The sequence below is a fragment of the Coffea arabica genome, chromosome 10c, assembly GCF_036785885.1.
Source record: "Coffea arabica cultivar ET-39 chromosome 10c, Coffea Arabica ET-39 HiFi, whole genome shotgun sequence".
NCBI lineage: Eukaryota > Viridiplantae > Streptophyta > Magnoliopsida > Gentianales > Rubiaceae > Coffea > Coffea arabica.
The window spans coordinates 16,791,384-16,805,361 of NC_092329.1; the positions used below are offsets into that span (position 1 = coordinate 16,791,384).

Here is a 13,978-nt window from a genome sequence, read left to right on the forward strand (position 1 = left end):
TCCTCTTATGTGCTCCTATGTGCTTTTTGTGTGTGATTGCATGTTTTGAGGGTTTTTTTCCTTGTATTTACTCATTTTATTCTTTATAAATTTTTATTTATTATATTTAATTTTTGATGATTATTTTGACTGCATTTAAATGCCAAATTGTAATGGATAGATACTCAAGAGATGTATTTAACTAGGCTATGTAATAGATAGATTTTATTTTTGTGAAAAATGTAATTAGTTAGATGAATATAATAGTTAGGTTAATATTTTTCAAAATTTCCCCTTTAGATTGTAGTTAGGACTCCAAATGTAATAGTTACATCTTTATGTGCCTTTATTTGTTTATGTGCTTGCATTTTTGTGTGCTTATGTGTTTATTCGCTTTTTTTAGGGTTTTTATAGCTAGATATTATGCTTATGTGTTATGTGCTCTATGTGTTTTATATGTTTACTTGATTTAATTATATTTTATTTATTTATAAAAAATATATAACGTCACCACACTAGTCCAACGCTAGTTATGGCCTTTTTTTCGTTTTCTTACTAGTCCAATATTAGTGAGAACTTATAGACATGGATTAGTCAAATGCTAGACAGTTAGGGCCACCTACGTGCTAAAATTACATGCTTGTATGACATTTATTGCATTTCATGCATATGTTTATTTTTAGGGTCTTTTTTCTCATCTTGCATGATTTTTCCTCTATATATTATCTCCCTTATCCCTATGTGCGTAAAACACGACATTTAGACTTGCATTCCATTTAGAAAAATAGAAATAAATTAGTTTATTTGCTTGATTAGGTTAGAAAAGTCACCTTTCAAATATGAAAAGTGAACGAGTATGGTTTCTTAGTTTTAACACGCTCTTTTTCCCTGTACAAGAAGGAAAATTTGAATCACGAATTTTAGGATCCCGTACCCGTTATGTTGCATTCTCTTTTTTTAGATCATGTATATTTATCTATATGTTATAACTTCTTTTTTGAGTCTCATATTTTGCACATTCATGACCTCTTCTAAGAATCATTTTTCTGCGTCGCAATTAATTTGATTTGCACCAATTAAATTTTGAATAAACATTCCAACCCTCCTGATGCCCCCTAGGTCTAGACTCGCATTCATATAGAAACATCGTAATGTAATAAGTTGTATAGGTTAGACTACGAAAATTTTCGACTAAATTTCGCAACTAGTTTTGACTAGATTGAAAGAGCACCTTAGGTTTGAAACTATCAAATCCTTGTCTTTCCTTTTTTCAACCGTGACTCCCAAACTCTCTTCTCTTGTTTTCAAAAATCTGAAGTCGTCTAAAAGTTGTTTTATTTATTTATTTATTTAAAAATATATTTTGGATGACTTGGTATACCTAAATTCAATACCAAGTGACAACTCCTATTTTTCCTATAAAATCCTTTTTAGATTATTATTTTGGATCCAAACTGTCACATTTTCTAAATCCCATATTAGGCCTCTTTTTCTTTATTTATTTTCTAAAATCAAAATCTCATTTTTTTCAATACCTAAATTTTATTTTCAAAAAATGGGCTGCGACACCATTATAGAGGTGAAAGAGATGGGGAGGAATGAGGCATATTGGAATTAATTTTCACTAAATGACATGAGTTAAAGGTTACCTTGTAAATATTCTGTTGCTTACTGCATGTAAGTGCACATTCTATATACCATGTGGTATCAGAGCTACCTTCTAATCATGTCATTAGCCCAAAATTTCATGGTTTATTAGTTATGTGATAAGAGTTGAAAAGATTCATATAAAGTTAAGACAAATCAAATCTAATTTGTCATGAAATATGTAGTTCCATTATCTAAATAATTGAAAACTAATCGTTAATCACATATAATGTTTTTATGTAAATTTTAGTTTCACTTGAATTTGTTATTGTTCAATAACACTACAGAAAAAAGATTTCTAGTAACAACAATCTTTGTCAAGAAAAGTTATGTATTTCGTCAAGAAAAGTTTTCGTGACGTCAGTGTCGTCAAGGAAGATTGGTCACCTTTACGCCGTTGGCAAAAGGTTTTCCTGACAATTAGTGGAATTCTTGTCAGGAAAAGTGTCATTTTCTGTGACACATCATTAGGAAAGGTAATCGTAATGATTTGGTCGTCAGGGAAATACCTCATATTCTTGACGAGCCTTTGTCAGGAAAGACCCTGAACTTTGTCACTAAATTTTCAATTGTCAAGAAAAGTCATGCATTGAAACTTGCTTAAAACTTTAATGACAATACAACGTCATTTTTCCTGACGACAGCTGCATCACTGTAACATATTAATTTCTAATTTCATCATTTAGCATTTTTAAGCTCAACAATTTAAGTGACAACAAAGTGACCATATCATCTATTTAGACACTCCACCCAATCAAAATATAAAGGTATGCAAGCAAAATATCAACAAAACTTCACAAATTATCATTAGTAGGCAACCATAATATGTCAAACCACAAAAATTAACCATGTCAAACATTTACAAAAAATTAACCATGTCAAACATTTACATATCATCACATTCCACGATTTGAAACCAATATAAATATTGCTATTCCTCCCTAGATAAATGCCATATACCTAACATATGCTAAAACCAAAAGATGGACTTCAATTCCATGGTCAACAAAATATTAGAGATGGATAATATCAAAATAGAGGAGTTCTTCAGTATGAGCCAAAAGCAATCCACAAGTTCATCCCAAACCTATACAATAAAACCAAGAAAAATCTGAAATCAGAGAAATAATAGAATGGCATTCAAAAGATGTATTTTTGTTATGATGCATGGATGATCACTACAAATTGCTTAGGAACCACCTAATCATGAGTACAAGCAATGCATTAGCTTCTACAAGAATAATTACTATGCTGCAGGTAACCAATAATACACCAGGAAATACAAATCATAACATAACTCAAGTTGTTCCACAATAGTAAGTAATTGCACGTAAATACATTTGTTTCGAATAATGATCTACAAACTCACCATTACTAGGAAGACCATCCACACTACTTCTGTTTCCAAACGAGGAATTCTTACAGCATTTCCTCTTTAACCCGTTTCTCCTCATGCCATCTTATGTCTTTAGCAATTTTAGAAAAAAAGTCTTTGCAACCTAGCTTTTAATGGAAAGTACCACATCATCTTTTGTGGAACTTTCTTTTCCTTGCCATTATTGACTTTCCATCGTGATTCTTTAAAAACAGGATACTTGTCCATCTTTTCATTTTCTTTCCAAAACAATGAACAATCAAATTTGCAAACATCAATTTTTTGATACCCCAAACCTATACCAGATAGAATTTTCATGGCCCCATAAAAACTGGATGGAAGTATTTCTCCTTCTGGTAACGCATCTTTTAAAAATTCTAGCATCATGTCAAATGCCTTGTTAGTCACATGGTTCATCACTTTGATATGGAGAAACGAAACAATGAAACACAGCAGGGAGTACTTTTTGCATCCCGGGTAAAGTTCTCTTTGTGCATCATTTAACAATATATCTAATTTTTTTGAATCCCATTCACTCAATGTCCCTGATTCATGTGCATTTCTTATCTCATCCAATAAATCAGGTAACTCATCAGATTCACTGTTTTCATTCATATCAAAGTCATTATATACAGTTTCATTAAGGAAATCTGTCTCACCTCCAACGCCATTCTCATCAAGGTTATTGTTCTTTCCACTTGACATATAAGAGTGTGCAGAAAATGGTTCCCCATAGAAGACCCAATTTTTTATAATATATACAAAATCCTTTTTCTGATAAATCTGATTCAACTTGAGAAATACTTTTTCTCTTTGAATTCCTACATCTCCTACATGGACAAAATAATTTTCCATCCAATCCCATACCATTGGTCTTAGCAAATTCAATAAAATCCTTAAGACCAGACTTATAATGACTTGACAAAATATTTGGATCATTTATCTAGCTCTTATCCATTTCCGATACCTAGAATAAGAAAAGTCTTAACTTACTAAACTCAAGGCATTGTCAAGATGAACAACTCAAAAAGGAGGAAAGACAACTTCTAGATATAAAAAGATAAAGGAGGCAAAAAAACATAGAATTATTCACAATTTACCTACTTTTTATGGCTCAATTATGAATTCCAAGCTACTTAGATTATTCATTGATTACACCAAATGGTATACCACTCAATAAAACTAAAAACGCATTCCTGATTGTACTATTCTCCTTGTATAGTATATAAGAGAGCATTAAAGATCATAACCCATAACTTGATTTACACAAATAAGGATGTAAACCATAACATAATTTGCAAGAAACTAGCAGTCATGATAAACACTTTTTATTCTTTATGGTAAGCTACCAAATAACCACATACCTCAAATTATGCAATCTTTTTTCTGGTTGTTCCCTTTCTTCTCTGTCAAGGTAGTGAGAATGCAGGTCTGCTCTACTGAATATGAAGAAATGTGAAATTAGATATTTTAAGAAAAATGTTTTTTTTAGTAACATAAAAAAAGAACAAAAATACCTTCCTAAAGCCTGATTAGAATTGTAACTATCCCATTGATCTTCTATTCGAACCAATCCCTTTCTAGACAAAAAAGACGAGCGAGGGGGAGGACAAAACACATCAACCTATGGAGTAAAGATTGGTAATGTATATAACTAAAATCGTGAAAGGAGCAAAAGATGGTACAAGATAAAATATACACATTATTGTTTGACATAAAGGCCATTCAAATGTTGATTGAAATTGCAACCCATAATGACTGACAATTATGAGAGCTAAATAAACTAGAAATGAATGCAAAGAAACAAAAGAAAAGAAAATCAACAAGTTTGTAAATTGCTAATTATTCTACCCAAGGTATCCTGAGTTATTTCAGCATCCAAAAATGAATGGTAGAAACTAGTAACTAATCAAACAAAAGATATTTGGTTCCATTAACCATATCTGAATATACAAAACCCATTGACATTAAGGATGCTGACCTGAAATTTATCTATTATCTTCACCTAAAACAAAATATGACCACCTCATATAAAAGCCACTCAAATGTAGTTCAAACTATGCAGACATAAGTATAAAAAAGACTGGATTATAGTAAACCCATTTTGACTAAGCAAGTCGAAATTTTCGCTTTTTTGGCCATGAAATCCAAACAACATTAACACACTTCTAATCTAATAACCAATATTCGTACCAGGACATATAACCCAAGAATAATTTAGAAACTTAATTGTAATTTAAGTACATATTCTTAATCTACAGCTGCATTGTGTAAATAATAATTCTATTTCATGAAATATCGATCTTTCATCAAAAGGGTAAGCTAAAAATTGTAACTTTTCTGTTAAATAGCGAAGTAACAAAACTTACAAAAAGACTTGCAGCTATTGTACTAGAAAAAAGCATTAGAACTACCAAAAAAAAAAGAACAAAAAACCTATCCTAGGTTTTGATGAACAGAAAAATGGAGAGATGAATAAAATACCCACTATAAAAATAAAAAAAGGAACCAATTAAGGACAAAATTGAAGGGGGATTTGGAGAAAGGGAACTGATTCAAGACAAAATTGAAGGATTATTTGATTTTTACATCACCTTAGACCATCGTGTTGTCTCTCTTGTTGAAAGAGATGAAGCCAAGTTCAGAGTTCGTTGTTGTTCTCTGTTGTTGGAGATGAAGACAAGTTACAGATTTGGAGAAAGTGTTTCTTTGTTGTTGTTGTTCCAAAAGTAAGAGATATGGGAAAAGTGTTTCTTTGTTTCCCGGTTTCTATGTCATAAGTATGATGTCCTTCTAAATTCTTTTTTCGTCCAAAAGGGGAAAAAAACTTGTGGGAAAAAAATGGAAGGAGAATGAAAACTTTTCCTGACGAATTGATATGGGGAAAGTAACTTTAGACAATGAAATAAATAGAAAAACATGTTTAAAGTAGCAGCGCCTTTTGAAAGACATTTGCCTTACCGGTTGTCATAAAAAACATGGTTTTCCTAACGAATAGGTTGGTTGTTATGAAAAATTTGTCACGAAAGAAATAATTTTTTGTAGTGCAAGACTAATACTTAATTTGTGGTTTGTATTATCATGAAACACACTATAAAATAAGGATCATTTGATCAATAAAGTTGGACCTGAGTAACATATATGAAATTATTCATAAAGTCATTATAGTACTTTGGTAGAAAGTATAGTATATTGTAATACATGGAAGGAAATGTTCCCTAGGAGAGCATGACAATCATGTTTCGTGTATTATTATTTTTAACTAACCAACTGTTACATAACTGATAAGTTTTTTGAGTGACAATAAGGACTTATAGCTACTCTTAAATATCTAGTCACTTTTAATTTATCTAATTATTCCATAGCTTCAAGTGGGAGAATGTAAAACTTGTTTCTTTTAGAGGCAACTATGGCCTATATGATTGATTGTAAAATGATTGATAGTCTAATTAATTGATTAGTATTTTGTCAATAATTGATTAATATCTCCTATTAATGATAGTTGATTGGTATCTTCTGTTAATTGATATGTCAATCAATTAAATAATCAATGAAATCAATCAATTAGTCAAAAATATTATTTTTACCTATGATTTATGGTAACATTTCCTTGATGGAGGGAAGCCTTAAGGATTTGATATTTGCGAGTAAGAGGTTCTTAGCCTAACCAATAAATAGCATGTGATAATCCCTCTATTTTATGGTATTCTTTCGGTTAGACATAGGCTACAATCTCCCTTACTTTAAATCAAAATTCTTTCTTCTTTTATATTATTGTATTATAAAGAAGAAGGAGAAAAAAAAAAGGAAAGAGGCATATTGAATTTAATTTTTGGTTGACGGCATTGGTTAAAGGTAATCCGATTAATATTCCGCTGCTTAGTACATATAAGTGTACAATTTGTATAACAGTAAAACAAAAAAGGAACCATATAGTCATATATATAGGTTGAGAATATTTTTCAATATACAAGGATTAGACTTTGCATTCAAATTATATATTTGTATGCGTCTTTTCTCTTTCATAATAAAAACTTGATTTTTTTCTCTATGAATGTAGATTGGTAGTTGACTGTGAAGTTTTAAATAATACTCAAACTTTCATTATTGTAACTGCACAAGTCGTGTATGAGTATAGAGAATATTCGAGTATTAGTCCCATATGGAAGAAGAATTAATTATCGATGTTATTTGAACTCCTTTATTATTTAGATGATCCAAATTAAAGCAAATAAGTCTACAGTACAAACATGTAATAAAAAATAAAAAATAAAGAGATTCCTAGGGGTTATGGAATTTCTAACTACTCTTACAAATGAAGTTATTGATTAAATGAGTATGTTTACTTTGGTTTAATTATCACATGATTTCCTAATTTATGTGATGCACGCTTTTATTGATGTACCAATCATACTTATAATTAATCTATACCTACTTACGTGGTTATAAAATTAGCTATAAGTTTATTGGTTCTCCATGAAATTACTTGGATTAAAATCCACAAATGTTGCTTCTCTACTTTCGTGAGTGTACAAAAAAAGGTTGGTATTTTCTTGAACTAGTATTGAATCCAAACTTTTATTGATAATTTAACTCCTTTAGATAATCACAACTGAAGGTAAGTTAATTATGATTTTTCTAGCGAAAATGCTAAATAACTTCCGCAAGATGTAGACATCAATTAACCAAGAAAATATCTCATGACAATCATAGAAAGTTCATCCATCCTTAGGTATAACAACTAGTAAAATATAAGAGAAATGAAAACAAGAACCAAATTTGTATTATAGCCAAACATGAGAATCCAAATACAAGAAATCAAGAGTTTAGGGAGAAAAAACCATGGCACATGAGTCTTTAATCTTTCTTTCTTTAATCTCCAATCTTCAACCATGTTTAGATACATACAAGATTAGGTAAATCTTAACTATCTCACGCTAATATAATGAATTTAGAGTTTCTAGTGAAAAATTACATTTCTAATAGGCTTTTCTAGCCCTCCAAAGTACAAAATCTATCTACATGGGTCCCTATTTATAGTGAAGGATGTATTAGTAACTTCTGCAAATGGCACAAGTTGCACAACTATTAGCCACCATTGTGGCTCCTTAGAATCTTCAAAAGTTGCTTCTACAAGTCTCTTAGATTCCTCTTGCAATTTGCAGTAGAAATTCGTACATGTGGAGAGTAAAAAAGTAGTGAGAAAAGGCTGCAAGTTGTTGTGTAACTTGTACCAACTGTAAAGTAGCTACAAAGAGGATCCATGCACTGGATCAGTAGACCTCATCTACAAATTCCCTTTGCGGGTCAATTGCCCTGTTTTCTATTATTGGTTCAAATGGATTCATGGACTAGATACATGGATACGTCCATAGATCCTCTCCATGGATCAGCTTCTGAGTTTGGTAGATGAGAACTCCATAGATCCTCTCATTAGTCGAATTAGTGAATTTGGTAGACGAGAACTGTATTTCTTTTACATAGAGTGGTTGTAGTGAGTGAGTTTCCATCAATCACTATCACTTTGATAGGAGAAGTCTGTACAGTTTTGAGTCCAAATTTTCTAACCACTTCAAGATGCATAAAGTTGTGAGAACTGCCACAATCCATCAGAATATTGAAGGCCTTGCTTCCATTCTACTCATGCATGCTCATGGTTTTGAAATAGGAACCATTATACTGCACATAGCATTTGCAGAAATCTGGGCTAGATTACCCTCAACTATTTTTTCCCCTTTATCTACTTCTTTTTCCTCTTGAAATCCATCCCTCTTCTTTTCAATATACTCAATTCTGAAAAGTTGTCTCTTCTTGCATTGATGGCCTATATCATATTTCTCATTACATCAATAACACAGCCCCTTAGCCTGTTTTTCATCCATTTCAATAGGACTAAGAAATCTAGAGGATCTTCTTGAACTCTTAGGACTAGTACCCATTATTTCCACAAGTTTAGGTAGCAACAGTGCATTACTGGAACTAGGATTGCCCGAGTGATAATTCGAAAATCTAGTAGCTAGGTCCATTGGGTGGAATTCTTGACATAAACTTGTTTTGCTTCATGAAGTTTAAGATCTTGGCTTCTTTTATCTTTGCCAACCCCACAGCATGCTGTAAAGTCTAAGGCATAAATATCTATTGGATATCCTCTATCAAACCCCTAATAAAGCAACTAACAACATAAGATTCTAGCAAGTCAAATCTTTTCAATAATTCTTCAAAAGATTCTTAATAATCTTTTACTAATGTAAGCTACCTCAACCTGTTAACATCACCCCTGGGATCATTATAAAGATAGTCTCCAAATCTTGTGGCGACCCCACTTCCCCCTGAGGCGACCCCACTTCCCCCTAAGGCGAACCAAAATGTTGGCGGGCCGTCTGCCCAACTCTCGCCTGGACTCATGCGAGCAATCTAACCCGAAGCCTTTAGAAGAATAAACTAATCTATTACAAAACCATTTTCCCCGAATAGAATCATACCTAAAGCCACATTAACTTCAAAGATAGCAATGATAAAATAACCAGTCGAGGCCCTTAAACGTCCTACGTGCTACTTACCAAAGTACAAAGTCATAACAAACCGGATAGATAAACTGCATAAATCCATAATACAACTTACAAGCCAAGCAATCGAATTAGGGTTTACACACTTTCCAGTTTCAAGTGGCAATCCAAAAAGGAAAATACATTATCCCAATAACACGTTACAGCCCACAGAATAAGTTATAGTATTCAAATACAGCCCAAAAGAAAAACATAATTAAGCATCCAGCTTTCAGTTTCCAGAACCTGTTAAGGAAAACAATAAACGTGGGGTGAGCTAAAACTCAGTGGTACCCCAAAACATGCAATCACATAATTTCAAACAGCGATTAATAACTGTACAAATTTAAACAGTTAGGAAAACGTATAACAACACAAGATAGGATACGTGGGCTCTCAGGAGCCATTTTTCCTCGCTTGATCACCATTTATCGTAGTTGACCCTCCGTCAACTCTCACTACTTATAATCCATGTAGAGCGTCTCATTTTGATACCTAACCTGTTTCCATTCATACCCCTGTCACGGGTCCGCTCACCGACTAAGGACGTAGTATACTCGAGATATACCCGTCATGGTAGTTGGATACAGAAGCCGAGGGATTCACCCAACGACGCAACTACATTTAGATTTATGGTAGTTGGATACAGAAGCCGAGGGATTCACCCAACGACGCAACTACATTTAGATTTATGGTTTCAGGAGAAAAATGTTTTTGCACAAGTCACCACTCGAACGGCTAGTGTGATAAAGTACACACAGCTCACTTCGATGGATCAGAAACCAATTTTTCAAATTATCACATATCAAGTCAAGAAGGTACTTTAAGCAGGTAAGCATAGAACAGGCAGGGACACTCACCAAGAGTGGAGTTCAGATATCAAGTTGGGGATCGAATTCCGCGTCCTCAAAAAACCCTAAAAACCAAAATTTGAAACTATAAGTTTCTACTCAGTTTTTAAGCTTATAGATATTGAGGTATATCTAATATACTACTAGTTCACTTTCCCTTCGAAAAATCAAGAATCTCCATAGGTTGAATTTTGACGAAAGTAGAAGAATTGTTTCCTTTAGTTTTCCTTGGAATACTTTTCTTATAAAAGGTAACTAGTATTATTTTCTTGAAATAAGTCGACAAACCTCTCAATATCAATGTTAGAAAGTTACATTGAACATTTCTCTAAAGTTACGGCTTTTGCAAAAATTATCCTTAAAAACTATTTTTCCTAAAATATGGTTTCTTGCCGAGCAAGTTTTCCAAGCTTTTCACTAAAATTAGTAAAACTCATATTTTGGAACTTTTCCTATAGTTAACTAGCCAAGAGAAATATTTAATGGAAAGAAAAGGAATAAAAATAAGACTTAGGGTTTTCAAAAGCTATAGAACTTATTTACTAAAGCTATCAAGGCTAGTTTGAGCTAAAGGAAATTATCGGGTTGGAAAGTTTTATGCAAAGCACTAGATATGGAATTTTATAATATAATACTAGCTGGAAAAATATTTTTTTTGATTACTTTGATCACAGTTACTCGAGTTCGCATGGTCGATACAACTTCCACAGCTCCGATTCCGTTTCGAAATCATAATATGGATCAAAATATGGCAAAAATCACATAGCAATTTACTAGGGTTTCGTCAATCATTAGCCCTAGATTTCAACAAGTGCATTTCTGAATAAAATAAAATGATCAACCAAGGCTTCATCAATCATTAGCACTTGGTTTCAGCAAACCCATCATAAGCAAATAAAAATAAAAGTAAAGCCTCCAAGACATTCCAGCAATTAACTTTCATCACCCAGTAGTACTTATAAAATCATTCAAATGGCCAAGGGCTTCATCAATCATTAGCCCTTGACAAAATCAATTACTTCCAACCACAATTTAATCAAGAATTTAAACCACAAATAAGCTAAAATCTCAATCCAAAACCCAATTTCAATTTCACAAAGAAACAGGACATTCCTACCAAAACAGTCTACTTCAAGGATTTACAGACAGCAGTACACATGGAGGAAAAATACGAAATTTCTACAGGACAAAGGCCTATGATTCTAGCTTCAAATGCCACTGACGGCGCCTTAAACAGAGTTTCCTAAACCAAGATATAAACATTTTATTGGGACTGGTCAGGGACATCCGAAAATCTGAAATTTCAATTTTTCACTTGTGAAAACTCCTTTTTCTCTTTTAACACTAAAATGTTTTTATTCAAACCATCCATACACTTCTTATAGAACTTCAAAACAACATATTCCAAGCATTTACACCCAACAAGTTTCAAAAAAAATCAAGTTAAGGTTCCAACTCACCCTTTGGCTATCACTTAAGAATTTCCAACATGTATAACCCAACATTTTCTGGTTCCATTTTCAATTTATCAAATATTTCATTGCTAAACAACTTACACCACTTAAAACTTACAACTCCTCTGTATTTCTAAACCATCATTTTCCAAGGAAAATCCAGAAATAGGTTAAAATTCCAAAAGAAAACAAATTGAAAATTTCTGATCACACCTCTCGGCTATCCAGAATTTTCCAGCACTTAGGTGTTTATAAAGCCGACTTTTACTCGGCTAAAACATGGTTTTAGATACCCAAATTAGTCATGCAAAAACTTATCTAGCTAATTAATATTTCCAATTCAAAATTTAACTTAAACAACAGCTGCAAAACCCAAAAATTTCCAAAAATTCTGTTCAGCTAGCTTCGGACAAACATGCATGCAACAGATTGCATTTTTATTTTATTTTTCTGGTTTAACTAACTAATTAGCTGCATGCAGAGCTTAATTAACTTGTTATTAACCATCTAATCATGTTTATAAGCTTAAACAACCCATTAAACTAAATCAGGCTGCAAAAATTTAAGCTAAGCTCTCGGCAGTTTCTATACTAGCACATAACAGAATTATTTTTCTTAAAAAAAAAATAATCTCATCCGATTGCCTAACATCACATGCATGTCACTAGATCACTTAAGCTTCTTGTTTTTGACTAGCTAAACACTTAAACAAGCTCAGATTGTCGCAGGAAATCAGAAATAAGATTACAAATTCAAGCCAGCTCCTCGGCAGAAATTTGCTTAACTGAACCAGAAATTTTCTCTGCTTTAACATTTCATCCGAATGCACAAATCAACATGCATGGTCTTAATCTTCAAGTTTTCACTCAGCTAAAGACACTTAGGTGTTCAGATTGTCACACAAGAACACAATTGGAGCTGCAATAACACCTCAAATTCTCGGCAGCACAATTTATCAAAACAGAAATTTTCCTAATGGTTTGATTTCAGCATCCGATTGTATAATCTAAACATGCAAGCTCAGATGCAGCTTGTTTAACTAATAATCCACCCAATTAGACCAGAATTTACCTCAGATAGCAGCTAATCTTTCACACGAAATATTCCAGAAATTTCTTCCCTAGCTCTCGGCCAAGTGCAGTCGGTGGTTCCTGTTTCCTGAGTTGCGGCTGGAATTGGGTGTAGCTGGTGGATTTGTGTTCGGTTGGTTGGAGTTGGTGGAGATGAAGGTGAAAAATGGTGAAGCTTCCTGCAAATCTCCTCCCTGGCTTCACTTCCTGCAAATCTCCTCCCTGGCTTCACTCCAACTCACAGCAGAACCAGAAATTTCTGGCAGCTCACGTTCCCTCCTTCCTAGCTCACAGATGCAGCTCACCAAGTGGCTCTCTCTCTCGGATGCTCTTGGTCGAATGCAGAGGAAGAGGTGAGGCGTGTTTATGGAGAGGATTTGCAGTGGTTTCGGTGGAGTTGTGCAGAGAAGGAAATGAGATTCGATGAAGGTGGTGTCTCGGTATTTAGAAAGGAGAAATGGTTTGCGGTTTGGTTTTGTGCAGAGAAGGAAATTGAATTGTGTCTTGTGGTTGTGGAATGAAATGTGAAATAGAGTGATTGGTAGGGTGGTTTTAGCCGTGAGATAGAAAGAATGGTTTGGTGGTGCCGTAGTTTGTGAGAGTGGTTTACGTGTAAGAATTGATTGCGTATAACATTGGTTGCGTATCGAATTGGTTATAGCAATTGTGATTTGATTTGCAGTCAGACGTCTTGTTTGGTTTGCATGGAAAGGTAAGGTAAGGGCATTTTAGTCTTTTCACTTCGCTCCCTAACCTCAACTTAATTTCTCAATTCCATCTTAATTCTAAAAATTATCCCCAAGCGCGATTCAAACGCCTAATTATACTCTAATATACCTAAACCATTTTTTTATCGAATAATTATCGATTAAACTTGAATACTAAGGTTCCTAGTAATTCTTATATTATTTAGCGATTAAATTAGTTATTATAATTTCCAATTATTATTTCTCAAGAAATAGAGTTAGTCTAACTCAAACTTTATCGATTTAGTAATATAAAGTCAAATGAAATAATAATTTAATCCAAGGGTGTCAATTTGCACATAAAATTATTT

General features: G+C 33.1%; 2 long non-coding RNA genes across 3 annotated transcripts; both read right to left on the reverse strand.

The window, feature by feature from the left end:
- Positions 1–2,461: 2,461 nt before the first annotated feature.
- LOC113713804 (uncharacterized) lies at positions 2,462–5,861 on the reverse strand. Of its 2 annotated transcripts, XR_011822613.1 has the most exons (4): positions 5,596–5,861; positions 4,519–4,625; positions 4,366–4,440; positions 2,462–2,713 (listed from the first exon to the last, which is right to left on the reverse strand). It is a non-coding gene; the product is annotated as an uncharacterized lncRNA (long non-coding RNA). The 2 variants fall into 2 exon arrangements; XR_003453653.2 differs by having other exon boundaries at positions 4,519–5,861.
- A 3,709-nt stretch (positions 5,862–9,570) lies between these two features.
- Positions 9,571–13,459, reverse strand: LOC113713803 (uncharacterized). The gene is made up of 3 exons (XR_003453652.2): positions 12,923–13,459; positions 10,407–10,462; positions 9,571–9,792 (listed from the first exon to the last, which is right to left on the reverse strand). It is a non-coding gene; the product is annotated as an uncharacterized lncRNA (long non-coding RNA).
- Positions 13,460–13,978: the final 519 nt, after the last annotated feature.